The sequence below is a fragment of the Delphinapterus leucas genome, chromosome 11 (assembly GCF_059928025.1).
Source record: "Delphinapterus leucas isolate spDelLeu-1000000601 "Yukka" chromosome 11, BTC_Dleu_Yukka2, whole genome shotgun sequence".
Lineage (NCBI taxonomy): Eukaryota > Metazoa > Chordata > Mammalia > Artiodactyla > Monodontidae > Delphinapterus > Delphinapterus leucas.
In genome coordinates, this window is record NC_143139.1 from 37,333,043 (window position 1) to 37,348,887 (window position 15,845).

The following is a 15,845-nucleotide window of genomic DNA, read 5'->3' on the forward strand; positions in this document are numbered from 1 at the left end:
TATCCCAATCTCTGGACACCCCATCAAAACTTAATGCCCTTTCTCTCATTTTATCAGAAGCTTGTTCTTCTTTAGGGCAAGCAGACCTTTAGGCATCAAATAAACCCAAATCCTCAGAATCACCCACTCTGTGAGCAAGCCCTGAAAAGAGCTCTTAAGCTCTTTATTTATGGCAGCTTAAGAGGCGTCCTGATGTGGAGGAGATATCACCCTTTTAGAACTGACCTCAGCACAAAAGATGACTGTTTGACATCTGTCTGATGTGTCTTCAGCTTTCTCTTGCCCCGTGGGATGGGGGGGGGTCCCCTTGTCCTCACATTCTCATCCTTCTCCATGTCAAAACCTGCTCAGAGGAAAAGGCCTGTAACTCACTGGCATTAAGGTGTGAGTATTTAAGGTACTATCTTCTGTTTATTAACATGCTGGATAATGTCTAAGATACAGAGACTAATTAGACATTCTCTGTTCTTAAGAATTTGCAGTCTAATGGAGGGGAGCATACAGGTGAAAATAATTATTCTAAATGAGAATAATTGTTGGGGTAGGTGGAGGACAGTGTTGAGAGCAAGTATGAAGGAATGTAGAACTAACCAGCCTCATGGTTACATCTGAGACATCGCTGGAAAATATCTCAATACCCTCCCCAAAGCAATGTGGTAGTGCTTAACGTTAATTGTTCCTATTCTCCTGAATAAGGACCTACTTTCCCAGGGACCTACTTTCCCAGGAATGTTTGCTTGAAGGGACCTACTTGAAGGGACCTACTTTCCCAGGAATGTTTGCTATTAACAGAATAACAGAACAACCTTTAGGCCAAAGGAATGAATCACTAATTGTGGGATTCCAGGCACCAGGAAGAAATATGCTATATGCTTATAGTTTCTAATCACTGACAGGTCCACACACAGATTTATACCAGATTCACCTGGAGCATGGGGTATATAGAAACTCCCAAACTCCATTCCGGAGAAGTTGATTTGGTAACATTGAACTGTGGTCATCCTAATGTGTGACCAGGTTTAAAAATCACAGTGCCACCTCTTGAAAACCTGAAATTATATCAGCTCAGAGAATGTCTATCTGGAAGGCCAGCTCTCACCCTTTCCCAGGAACCTAACTTAATGTCAGGGAATGACTTAGGCCCCGAACAGATTGGGTTCTTTCTATCTTAGTGTCCATACCTGTTACGTGGATCCTGCTGGCTTTGGAATCCAGGTCCATGAACTTTAGCTGGATGGGATCAACCAGCCTGGGACCTGGGATCAGATCAAAACTTTGCAAAGCAGGGTCCCTGGAAGGCCTGAATGGGAATTCCCCAGAGTACTTGTGAAAAATTCCCTAATCCCAGCCCAGGCCTGCTGAAACAAAATCTCTAGAATGAGGGGAAATCCACATTTTTAATGAATTCCTCAAGTGGTTCTCACTCCCGCTAAGATTGAGAGCATCTAGACCAGACTTACCCGCTGAGGAGACAGATCTGAGGGATGTGTTGGGAAGGTGACAGGTCTGGCAGTCCAAATACATTACTTAAAGGGTCTGGTGACAACTCACTATATTATCTTTGATGCAGCTTCTTCCATGAAGGAGCGAGAGGACCAAGAAAAGGGGGATGCTGAGGAGGAAATTCTAGGGGGTGGTGTGGGGAGGGTGGAGAGAGGCCCTGACGTAGGAGATTCAGGAAGCACTTTGATCATGAGCAGAAGGAACCTGGTTATGACATTGAGAACTGGGGACAGGTGGCACTTTTGCACATGAATTTGCTCAGCAAGAATGACTCATCTCTGCTCTACAGAGCATCAGCTGTGAGAATTCACTTCCAAGACAGCTCACTAACATGGCTGGCAAGTTGGTGTTGACTGTCAACTGGTTGCTCAACTGGAGCTGTGGTCTGAGAGCTTCAGTTCTTTTCCACATGGGCCTCTCACATGGAACTGCTCGAGTGTCCTCATTGCCACGGTGACTGGTTTCCAAGAGTGAATGGTCCAAGGGTTAGGAATTAGAAATGCTAATCTCTTTAAGTCAGGGCCTAAGAAAAGGAGTATTGGCACCTCCAACATATGCTATTGGTCAAGCAGTCACAAAACCTGACCCTCATCCTCTTAACGAAAAAGGTGTCAGAACTTTGAGACCATGTTTAATCTATCACAATAAGAATGAATTGAGTCAATAGGAATAAGAAATGTGATCAATTACAATATTGTGTTAGTTTCAGGTGTACAATATAGTGATTTAGGTTTTTTTTAACTTTTTATTTTATGTTAGAGTATAGTTGATTAACAGTGTTGTGATAGTTTCAGGTGTACAGCAAAGTGATTCAGTTATACATATACATGTATCTATTCTTTCTCAAATTCTTTTCCCATTTAGATTGTTACATAATATTGAGCAGAGTTCTCTGTGCTGTACAGTAGGTAGTTGTTGGTGATCCATTTTAAATATAACAGTGTGTATATGTCAATCTCAAACTCCCTAACTATCCCTACCTCCTATCCTTCCCCAGCTGGTAACCATAAGTTTGTTCTCTAAGTCTGTGAGTCTGTTTCTGTTTTGTAAATAAGTTCATTTGTATCATTTCTTTTAGTTTGAAAGTATACATGCACACCAATGTTCATTGCAGCATTGTTTATGGTAGCCAAGACATGGAAGCAACCTAAATGTTCATTGATAGAGGAATGGATAAAGAAGATGTGGTACATATATACAAAGGAATATTACTCAGCCATTAAAAAGAATGAAATAATGCTATTTGCAGCAACATGGATGGACCTAGAAATTGTCACACTGAGTGAAGTAAGTCAGAAAGAGAAATACTGTATGATATCGCTTATATACGGAATCTAAAAAGAAGTGATTTAGTTTTTTTGCAGATTGTATTCCATTATAGGTTATTACAAGATATTGGGTATAACTCCCTGTGCTATACAGTAAATCCTTATTGCTTATTTTATGTATAGTAGTTTGTATATGTTAATCCCATGCTCCTAGCTTATCCCTCCCCTAATTTCTCTCCTTTTGGTAACCATAAGTTTGTTTTCTATGTCTGTGAGTCTGTTTCTGTTTTTTATGTAGATTCATTTGTATTATTTTTTAGATTTCACATATAAGTGACATCATATAGTATTCATCTTTCTTATTTCACTAAGCATAATATTGCCTAGGTCCCTCCACGTTACTGCAAATGGTAATATTGCATTCTTTAATTTATGGCTAATATTCCATTACATGTATATACCACATCTTCTTTATCCATTCATCTGTCGATAAGCACTCAGCTTTCTTGTTTTGGCTCTTGTAAATAGTGCTGCTATGAACATTGGGGTGCATGTATCTTTTCAAATTAGTGTTTTTGTTATTTCTGGATATATATCCAGGAATGGAATTGCTGAATCATATGGAAGTACTATTTTTACTTTTTAAAGGAATCTTTATACTGTTTTCCATAGAGGCTGAACCAATTTACATCCCCACCAACAGTGTATAAATGTCCCCTTTCCTCCACATCCTCTCTAACATTTATTTGTAGATTTTTTGATGACAGCCATTCTTTTGATTTGCATTTCCCTAATAATTAGTTATGAACATATTTTCATGTGTCTATTAGCTATCTGTATGTCTTTTCTGGAAAAACGTCTATTCAAGTCATCTACCCATTTTTTTTATTGGATGGTTTGTTTTTTTTGATATTGAGTTGTATGAGCTGTTTGTATATTTTGGGCATTTAACCCCCCATCAGTCACATCATTTGCAAATATTTCCCCCCATTCTGTAGGTTGTCTTCCTGTTTTGTTGATGGTTTCCTTTGCTGTGAAAAAGGTTTTTAGTTTAATTAGGTCTCACTTGTTTATTTTTGCTTTTATTTCTCTTGCCTTGGGAGACTGACCTAAGAAAGTATTGTTACTATTTATGTCAAAGAATGTTTCAACACAGCATCATAAGTCAACTATGCTTCAATAAAATTTTTTAAAAAAGAAAGTTTCATGTATGGTCTCTTCTAGGAGTTTTATGATGTCATGTCTTCATTTAGGTCTTTAAACCATCTTGAGTTTATTTTTGTATAGATGTGAGGAACTGCTCTAATTTCATTCTTTTACATGTAGCTGTCCAGTTTTCCCAGCATCACTTCTTGAAGAGAGTGCCTTTTCTCCATTGTATATTCTTGACTCCTTTGTTGTAGATTAATTGATCATAGGTGCCTGGATCTATTTATTTCTGGGCTATATATTTTCTGCCACTGATCTATGTGTCTGTTTTTATGTCAATTACACGCTGAAAGAAACAACAATTTAAAGTCTCTGGAAAATGTCCTAAAAGAATACAGCGAGTAAAGAAAATCTTACTTACTCAAGAAAATCTACTAAATTTGAGTAAGAATAGCAAGAGTCTGTGGCTCTTGATCCATGATCCTCTCCTCCACTCCCCAGCTCAGTGTAATGGAAGCTCCACTCTGGGGGATGTGGCTAAGAAAATGGAGCTCTCCTCAGATCTCTGTTAAGGGATATAATTTCTCACCAGTAGGGCAGGTTGCCAGCATTTCTCATCACTCAGAGCTCCTGGTTGCAGAGGCTAAATTCCTGGTGAGTGCAATCAAGAGATCAGGGATTCCTTCCTTCATCTAGCTTGAATTTATAAGAGAGATAGTTACACCAAGAATACTGGGAACTGAGAGCAGAAGATCCACACTGACAGAGGCAAGCTGACACGAGAGGTTATCACCTTCACCCAGCACCCTGATCATAAAGAAAGGGTGCCAGTCAGAGAGAAGTAGACAGCTAATCTCATCTGCAGCTCTAGAGCAGGAACTCAGAGATTTTGCCTAGAGAGAGAGGCAGTCAATAAAAACAGCTCAAAGCTCTTCCTAGAGGAACTGATTTTATTTGAAACAGACTTTGGGGAAGTTCAAGCCTAAGCAGTCTTAAAAATAATGGAGTTTTTTGTGGTAAGCAATTAAGTAGAGGCTAATAGCTTTATGAAGTAACAAGCTAACCTGTAGGTCAGCTAGTTTAATGAGAGAACCAGGAAAAGAGACAACTGAGAAGATCTCTTCTGGAATCAGAAAACCTCAGAGACTGGCTTCAAAGACTACCCTTGCAAAGGAGCCTGAATTTAATTGGATCATACTGTGGGACAATGTATACTCCAGGGCATCATCAAAACAATAGAGTAACCAGACAGCACTTAGTGTAGCCTAACATCTGGATATGATACCAGCAGAGGCAGACAACTTAATAGTGAAATCAGGGAAAGACAGTCAAAGAGAACCCTGTTAAAAGCACTATACTCCCAGGGTGAATATGTACTTGCCCAAGACTGAACCCTTTGAGAAATAACATCAGAGACTTTACATTGCATGGGAAATAGACCTCATTTAAAATATTCCAGTGAAGTCACTAAATAAATGCACAAGCAAACAATAGGAAAAATAAACCCTAGGGAAAAGGGAGAACAGTATCCAAAATTACTACAAATTTTACCTAAAATGTCCAACTTTTAACATACAAAAAAATATGAGACATAAAAATGAAGGTCAAGAGGGAAGAGATATGGGAACATATGTATATGTATAACTGATTCACTTTGTTACAGAGCAGAAACTAACACACCATTGTAAGGCAATTATATCCCAATAAAGATGTTAAAAAAAAAAGATGAAGGAAAGTATGACCCATACACAGGAAAAGAAGCAGGCAACAGAAGCTACTTGTGACTTCTGTTCAGATGTTGGATTTAACAGACAAAGACTCCACTGCAGCTATTATAAATATATTCACAAAACTAAAGAAAATCATGTTTAAAGAAAAAGCACTGCAGCTATTATAAATGTATTCACAAAACTAAAGAAAACCATGTTTAAAGAAAAAAAGTTATGATGATAATGTCTCATAAAATAGAGAATATTAATAAAGAGATATAAATTATTCAAAAGAACCAAATAGAAATTCTGGCAACAAAAGGTAAAAGACCTGAAAGGAAGAATTCAATAGAAGTGTTCATCAGTTTATTTCCACTGGCAGAAGGAATTAGTGAACTTGAAGACAGATCAATAGAGATTATGAAATGTGAATACCAAAGAGAAAAAAAGAATTAAGAAAATGAACACAGCTGCAGAGAAATGTGGGATACTACTAAAGTGCACCAACTTATATGTAGTGGAAGAATCAGAGAGAGAGGAGAGGAGAGAGAGAAAGGAGCAGAGAAAGAAAAGAAAAGAAAAAAACTCAAAGAAATAATGGCTGGGGACTTCCCTGGTGGAGCAGTGGTTAAGAATCTGCCTGCCAATGCAGGGGACATGGGTTCAAGCCCTGGTCTGGGAAGATCCCACATGTCGCGGAGCAACTAAGCCCATGTGCCACAACAACTGAGCCTGCACTCTAGAGCCCTCAAGCCACAACTACTGGGCCTGAATGCTGCAACTACTGAAGCCTGCGTGCCTAGAGCCCGTGCTCTGCAATAAAAGAAGCCACCGCAATGAGAAGAAGCCTGCGCACCACAATGAAGAGTAGCCCTCGCTTGCCGCAACTAGAGAAAGCCCGAGCGCAGCAATGAAGACCCAACAGACCCAAAAATAAATAATAAATAAATAAATAATTTAAAAAAACAGAATTAATGGCTGAACACTTACCAATTTGATTAAAAAAATTAATCTGCACATCTAAGAAGTTCAAGAAACTCCAATAAGATAAACACAAAGAGATCTACACCCAGACATATCAGTAAAATTCCTGAAAGCAAAAGACAAAGAGAAGCTTTTGAAAGAGCAAGAAAAAAACTATTCATTATATGAGAAAACTAATAAGATTAACAGCCAACTTCATTGTTCAGAAACAATGGGGCCCAGAAGGCAGTGGGATGACATACTCAAAGTGCTCAAAAAATAAAAATGTCAAATAAGAATTTTATATTCAGCAAAACCATTTTTCAAAACTTAAGGTGAAATATTTTTCAAGAGAAATAAAACCTTTTTCATTTCAGAAAACAGTCTAGCTGTTCCTCAAAAAGCTAAACAAAATATTACCATATGACCTAGCAATTCCACTCCTATGAAAATATACATCCACCCAAAACTTGTACACTGATGTTCATAGCAGCATTATTCGTAGTAGCCCAAAAGTGGAAACCACTCAAATGTTCATTGATTGACAAATGGATAAATAAACTGTGGTCTGTCCATACAATGGAATATTATTTGTCAAAAAAAAGGAAGTATTGATATATGCTATGACAGGGATGAACATTGAAGACATTATACTAAGTAAAAGAAGCTAGCTACAAAAACACATATACTGCATTCTATTTATATGAAATGTCAAAACATAGACAAATTGGTGGAGAGAAAATAGATTGGTGGTTGCCCAGGGCTATGGATGGGGATGGAGGCTTAGGATTGAGAGGAAATAATGAATGACTGTTAATGGGTATGGAATTTCTTTTAGGGGGTAATGAAAATGTTCTAAATTTGATTGGGTGTAAATAAAAACCTCAATGAGATATAACCTCACACCTGTTAGAATGGCCATCAAGAAAAAGAAGAGATAACAAATCCTGGAGCAGATGTGGACAAAAGGGAAACCTTGTGCACTGTCAGTGGGATTGTAAACTGGTACAGCTACTATGGAAAACAGTGTGGAGGATGCTCAAAAAATTAAAAATAGAGCTAACATATAATTCAACAATTCCATTTCTGGGAATATATTCAAAAACACGAATTCAAAAAGGCATGTGCATCCCCATGTTTATAGCAGCATTATTTACAGTAGTCAAGATATGGAAACAACTTAACTGTCCATTGATGGATGAATGCACATGGTAGGATTCCATCCTTTTTTATGGATGAGTAGTATTTCATTGTGTATATACACCACATCTTTATCCATTCATCCATCCATGAACACTTAGGTTGTTTCCATATCTAGGCTATTGTAAATAATTCTACAATGGACATAGGGGTGCATATATCTTTTCAAATTAGTGTTTTCATGTTCTTCAGATAGATACTGAGAAGTGGAATAGCTGGGTCATATAGTAGTTCTATTCATAATTTTTTTGAAGAATCTCCATACTGTTTTCCATAGTGGTTGCACCAATTTCCATTCCCACCAACAGTGTACGAATTTCCCCTTTTTGCCACATCTTCTTCAACATTGTTATTTCTTGTCTTTTTGATTATAGCCATTCTAACAGGTGTGAGATGATATCTCTTTGCGGTTTTGATTTACATTTCCATAATAATTACTGATGAACATCTTTTCATGTGCCTGTTGGCCATGCGTATATCTTCTTTGCAAAAGTGTCTATTCATGTCCTCTGCCCATTATTTAATCAGGTTGTTTATTTTTTGTTGTTGAGGTGTATGAGTTCTTTATATTTTTTTGATATTAAATCCTTATTGGATATATGATTTGCAAATGTCTTCTCCCATTCAGTAGGTTGCCTTTTCATTTTCATGATAGCTGCCATTGCTATGCAGAAGCTTTTTAGTTTGATGTAGTCCCATTTGTTTATTTTTGCTTTTGTTTCCCTTGCCTTTGGCCTCAGAGCCATAAAAACATCGCTAAGACTAATGTCTATGAAGTTACTGCCTGTCTTCTTCTAGGGATTTTATGGTTTTGGGTCTTACATTCAAGTCTTTAATCCATTTTGAGTTAATTTTTATGAGAATTGATTTTTGCAAGATAGTGGTTTAGTTTCATTCTTTTGCATGTGACTTCCAGTTTTCCCAACACCATTTATTGAAGAGACTGTTCTTTATCCATCTTATGTTCTCTGCTCCTGTGTCATAGTGTGGATTTATTTCTGAGCTATTCTGTTCTGTTAATCTATGTGCCTATTTTTGTGCCACTACCATGCTGTTTTGATTACTATAGCTTTGTATATAGTTTGAAATCATGGAGTGTGATACCTCAGCTTTGCTCTCCTTTCTCAAGATTGTTTTAGCAGGTCCATTACTGAGCCATATATCCCTTAATATAGGGGTAGAGTAATTTCTTAGAGAAAGCACCTTTCTAAAATCATCTCTAACCCTCTCTTGGGGGTAGTGAATAAGAAGGGATGTTGGCAGTTATAGTAGTAAATGGTACTGAGGAGGGAGTCAGAGGTTTCATTATTCTGTTATACTAACAAAGCCACTTCTGATTACAGATCACTTGTGGATCACTACTCTTATTTCAGACACACTTTGCTTCCAAATTTTAAATAATATTCTGGCTTATATAGTCTCACAGGAGTAACATCCATTCATTAAGCCAGACTAGTGACTTTGATGTGCAGCAAAAGCAAATAATGTTGGCCAATTTCCTGTTTCCCATTATTCAGAAATATAAATAGAGCCAAGATTTTATTTGTTATGGTTTCTATAATATTGGAAATTCCTACAGAAATACCAGCAGAATCTTTCATGGTACATCTTATTAGGTTGGGACTAAAACCTTTCCATTTGGGGCCAAGAGGCTCCTTGGCAATACCTATGATCCTTTATTTTTCCCTTAACTGCTTCTGGTGTTTAATTTTCTGGCCTGAGTTTTTATTGCCTTAGATTTTATTTCCTGGAACTTTTTGCTGTTACTTTTTGTTGTTTAGTTATGAAATATGTCATTCATTCAAAAAGTACAGAGACATATAACAAACACTCATGTATACACCTCTAGACTTAAACAAGTGCCGATATCTTACATACTTTGGAACTTTTTTAATAAGTAAAAATTTACAGATTCATTTGGGGCCACAAAGGTGCAGGGTTTTTTCCAAACTTCTTATTGATGTTAATATTTTTAAATATGGTTAAGAGAAATTTATTTTAAGAAGCTCATACATTTCTTCAGAGAATGTTTATTCTTTAAATGACTGGAAAGTGAATCCTTTACATGAAAGCATTCTGGCTGCTTCAGTCCTAGGCCTCTTCTCTTCTCACTCTATAGTACTTCCCTCCTTGATCTCATTCATGCCTGTGGCTTGATTACTACTCTGCTGTTGACTCCTAAGTTTATATCTTCAACCCAGATCTCTCCTTGGAGTTCCAGACCCATACATCCAGCAACCATCTTATTATGACACGAACCCTTCAATGTTAACATAACCCACCAAACCCAAGATTTCCTCCAAACCTGGACTTCTTCCTTTCCCTTTCTCAGCAAATGGCACCATCATTCATGCAATTAGGCATCTCAGATGCCTAGGATGTAACACTTACACCTTATTCTCCACTTCTTACTTAATCTGTCAGCAAGTCCTACTGATTCTACCTATTCAAATATGTATCAAATTGCCTCACTTCTCTCTTCCTTCACGACCACCACACTAGTCCAAGCATCTATGCTGACACGACAGCAGTAGCTTCCTAACTATTGTCCATGCATCCTCCCTGGACCCTTCCAGCAAGGTTCTCTACACTGTAGCCAGAGTGAACTTCTAGAACACAAATTTGATGATAAGATCCCATCAGGTTAGACTATGATTCTTAAGATTAAAAAGAATGGCCTGGTGAGCATAGTCTGACCCAGGCTACCCCTCTTGGCCTCTTTCTGTTACTCTCACTCCACACCTCAGCCTTCTAGGTTTTGAAAGCATTGTACCTCCTCCTCTCCCCAGAGCCTTTGCATATGCTCTTCCCTCATCCTGAAGTGCTCTTCTTCACCCATTTATGGGCTTAACTTCTATTCATCTCTCAGGTCTCAACTCACATATCACTTCTTTAGGAAAGCTTTTCTGATCCCCCCCCCACCCCAATCTGGGTCAAGTTTCTTTGTTATTAGCTTATATTTAACTGTACCCTTTTCCTTCCTGGGACTTTTCTCAGTTATAATATATTCTCTTATTCACTTAATTGATTAATCTCTGTCTCCCCATCTCCCTGTCCTCTACTAATATATTGTAAGCTCTGCGAGAACATGAATAAATAAGTGACTCTCAAGCTACCTGATTATAGGTAGCCTTGTCTGGATCATGGGGAAACAAGTGAGATGGTGCTGATAACAAAGTTATGGAATTTTGGATTTTCATTGGTATGAATCTCTCCCGCCTATGTTTCAAAAACAACATCAGGCCATAGGTTAATGATACCACTGGTATAGTAAGACAGAGGAGGGAAAACTCCTGGCATAAGATATGCAATGAAAGATAGAATATTTTTTAGATATTTTAGTGACATGGAAAGAGCTGTGAATTCAAGTGCTTGGTCTGCCTCAAGAGATTTAGCCAAGGACAATTCCCAGCCTGTTTCATCATCTGTAAAACTACAACATGCTGTCTTCTAAGTTAATTTTAATAACTAGAAATTATATATCCATAGTGCCTGCACCATAGTAAGAGTCAGTAAATACTTACCGACTAAAGAAATAACTTAATGAATAAATAAATAAAAGTAAGTACGCAGTGAAGTTTCTGGCAAATAGCAAGTCCTCGATGAGTCATAACCACAAAAATATGATAAATGACAGTCAAGAATACTTTCCTGTAAGAGAAAGGAAGACTGAGCTGATGTAGGAAGAGAAGACTGCAAGTAAATGGGGAACGGAGCCGGACAATCACCCAGAGCAGGTTTTGTTTCAAGGCGTGGTGCCCAAGCGCTCTGACTCTGTTAGCTGCCCCAGAATGGGAAGACACGTATAGCCAGGTGCCTACCACACAATGTTACCTGATGTCCATAGACAACTAGAGATAGAGGTGAGTGGAGAAATAGGGTCTCACATAGAAAATTTTAAAAATGAGCCAGAGATAGAAGAGCAGAATCAGCGGAGGGGAGTGTCAGAGATGCCAAATGAAGAGACTGCAGTCAACAAAGTCAGACCTCAGGGAGTCAATTCAACTAGACTTGAAAGCATGTCATTTATATCTAATGATAGCAATCGATGCTTTGACAAGACGGTTTTCAGCAAAGCACTGGGGAGGAAGGCAAACTCCATTGAGTAAGGCAGTTGGGGGGTGGGGTGATGAACATAGACAGTGACCTTATATTTCTTTCAAGAAATTTGTCTAGAATTAGCAGAAGAGAGATTGGGCAGAGTAGTCTGAGGGGGAGACAGGGTTGAGAGAAAGGTCTTTTGGTTTGGTTTTGTTTCATTTTTAGGTGAAAGAAGCTTAGCATATTTATAATCTGAGAAAGAAAATTAGAGGAAAGGGAGATGTCCAATGTCCAGGAAAGAGAGGATAATCAATAGAGTTGAAGTTCTGAAGAGGTGTCAGGGTGCCAGCTCAGCCCTCATTAACCTACTTGTTTACTGCTTAGCAAACTTCCCCCGAATTAATTTAAAAACGCATTCTCGGTATCCCTTCTCCATTCATCTATGTGGCCCTGGACCTCTCACTTCATCTTGCTTTGCATTTACATTCTTGACTTCCTGCTGCATCCCCCTGACCTTTTACTTTGCCTCTTATTTTCTGTCACCTGGATTCAGCCTTAAGATTTGATGACTGATTTAGCTTCTCTGGCACCTGGCCACTGCTCTCCTTGGCCACACTATTGCCATCACCCTCAGCTGTTGCAACTCTTGGCCACTATGAGTAAGTGCCCTGCCAAGCCCGCCTCCCTGACTTGTCCATGTGGAGGAGAAGTGCCTCCTAGAGGAGATCACAAGAGGATAGAATGTGGGGCAGAGGGGGAAGTTTAGCTCCTAAGGCTGGAGAGGAGGTGAGGAAGAGAGCTAGTGGAATTTATTGGAGAGGGTAACTTTAACATTTCCTCTAATATGATTCTGTACTATTCTGTGTTTTTTTTTTACCCGTGGTAATATATGTTAAAAACAAAACTTTTGTTTTTAAAACAAAAAGTTATAAATGAGAGGAAGGAGCTGTGTTCATTCATTTAGGCAACAGCATTCTATTGAGCTGGGTGCTGGGGACACTGGTGAACAGGCTCCATCCCTGATCTAACAGAGTTTTCTATCTAGCAGGACAGATGCCCATAATCAGACACCTATTTATATCAGAACGAAAGTTGGGACTCTGGGAGAGTTCAACTCTGAAAGCTTCTGTTTTTGCTGAAAGGTAAGAAGCACGGTCATTTGCTCACAAAGGAGATGGAATTGAGCAGAGGGCTTGAAAGAAATGATAAAAATTAGGAAGAGGAGTTGTAGGGAAAGGGGGAGCAGACAGACGAGGAATATGTAAACAAATGCAGAGCTATGCATACTTTTTACTTGAATGTCTCCGAATTCAAGTCCCAGAACTTGATTTTCAACTGCCCATGTGTGCCACATATTTGCTTCAAAAAAAGCAAATCCCTTTTCTTTCAGAATCTGTTAGTCATTGCTCTCTTTTTAACAACACTGTCAACAATAATCTCTTTTTGAAGAATGTCTTCAATTCACAGTAATTGTACTGGTAATAAATAGCTCATCCATGTCTTCAGGACTGTTAAGTGACAAGATAGATTGTAAGATTAAAAGCAACACAACCGTGTTGTTATTCAGTTCTTAACTAGAGTTTAACACAATACCCGGAAGAGTCACCTGTAATTCCAAACCTCTTGAGCCTTGGTTGGTGGGCCAGCTCTCTTCCCCTGGGCTTTAGCAAGCTTGGAACACCGCTTTCCCAGGACATAGGCATCATAGTCCTGGTTAAGCTTCATAGTGTATCACTAATAATTCCAGTTGTATCTAGCATACTGAAATAATAACATCTTAAATTCTTGTAAATTATAAGTGCACTAGAACTTTTTTTAAATCTTAAATGCACATTCCTTAATATTATTCACTATTTTATGATAATATATTTGCTGAATATTGGAAAAGAGAATTAAAAATAAAACAGACATCTCTAACATTTTTCTCTTGTATGAAGGGTGCTTTATTTAATTTATCCACAGGTTTTATCTTCTATATAGTGAATTTCTAAACGTATTTAAATTTCGCTGTTGAGTGGTATACTAAAATCAGGGTGTTTTCAGATATTAAAGAATAGCAACAATAAAGAATGCTTCTCAACAGAGAGAAGTATTTTACTGATATTTTATGGGTAATAGATTCATTTGTTCTGTGTGTATCTTGCCTATATCCTTCCATTCATCTCATTTGTTTTTACAGGATATCTATCTGGGGCAGCTTGATCTGCTGTGAGCTGTGGAGAGGGAGACAAAGAGAAAAAAAGATGTGTTGCTGAATTTTTAATAACATCTGTATAAATTGCCAATAATAAGCAAATAATAAATATTTATTGACTTGAATTAAACTGAGCCAGGATCAAGGATGTGCAGCTGATGGTTGAAATATTTGTTGCTGTGGGATCGAGTTGAATCAATAGGACTGGAGGAAAAAGGGAAAAGGATGGAGGCAAAATACAAAGCAAAGTGAGAAAACAGAAGCAAAGTGAAGAGAAAATGATTACAATGATGGTTATTGCTACATATATACATTATATATACTGTTACACACACACACACACACACACAGGCTTATATAGATAGCAGTCTCCATCTTTGTGTGTGTGTGTGTGTGTGTGTGTGTGTGTAGCAATAATATTACAGGGTCAAACTTTAATCACTAAGAAATGGAGTTAAACTTAATCATATCTAGTGCTTTCATTTTAAACCAACAGCTCAGTTTCCACATCTCCTCGCACCACGCAGTGACCCATTGTGTTGGAATGCATAGCAGTAGCCCAAAGCACCCTACAGTTAGTGGAAAACTCTTTTCTCCTTTAAGTCCTCACTATCCATGGGCTGATCCCCATTTCAACTTTGTGCTGACTTCCTGTAACTTTCTATTGCATGTAGGCACCATCTCATTTGTCTGTGCTTCAAATGCCAGGTAAAGTCAAAATAGAGGGTAAAAGAAACAAACAAGGGCAGGAAACAGCAAGAAGTTACTGCTGGCATTCTCAGCTGCCCAGCGGAGTCTCTTCCCATGTTTGGGAAGTTTCTCACCTCCTGGGTCTTGGTGGGTGGCTCATGCACTGCTGTTATCACAGCAGAATATGTCAGGGACTTGCTTTCCCCAACTTCTTTGAAGCAAGGGCCAAAAGCAACTCAGGTATCGCCACACCCTGGCACCACTGTCTCTGCCAGTAGCAAAAGGAGTGCCAGTAGTGTGGGCTGAGGCCCTGCTTGCTCTGTCACCCTACAGGCTGCAGTGCTCAGGGAGGTGCCAGTGACGGCATCCCTAGACCAGCCCTCTGGAGCGGTAGCATTGTCTGGATCTGTCACCCTGTATCAGATTCTTCGCCCAAGGCCTCTGGGAGCCAGATGAGGCCTTTGTGTGAAGAAGAAAAAGGCGCCCCTCCTGGCAGGTGCAAGGCTCTGCCGGCATATGGTGGCTTTGCCTCTCCATTCCGTAGGTCCCTGAGGTATCCATGCTACTTTTCATTTCTTTTCTATCTAAATCAGTTTGCCTTGTTGCTTACAAATAAAAACTCTTGCTACTATAGTAAGACTACCACACTGTCCAGTTATATCCATAACCTCTTCATAGTGTTATGCCCCTTTTAACATAGGTCATATTCCTAAACAGACATTTCTCCAAAGAAGACATACAGATGGCCAAGAGGCACATGAAAAGATGCTCAACATCACTAATTATTAGAGAAATGCAAATCAAAACCACAATGAGGTATCACCTCACACTGGACAGAATGTCTATCATCAAAAGTCTACAAATAATAAACGCTGAAGAGGGTGTGGAGAAAAGGGAACCCCCCTACTCTGTTGGTGGGAATGTAAATTAGTGCAGCCGCTATGGAAAGCAGTATGGAGGTTCCTGAAAAAACTAAAAATAGAGTTACCATATGATCCAGCAATCCCACTCCTGGACATATATCCGGAAAAGACAAAAGCTCTAGTTTCAAAAAGATAACATGCATCCCTGTGTTCATAGCAGCACTATTTACAATAGCCAACACATGGAATCAACCTAAGTGTCCAT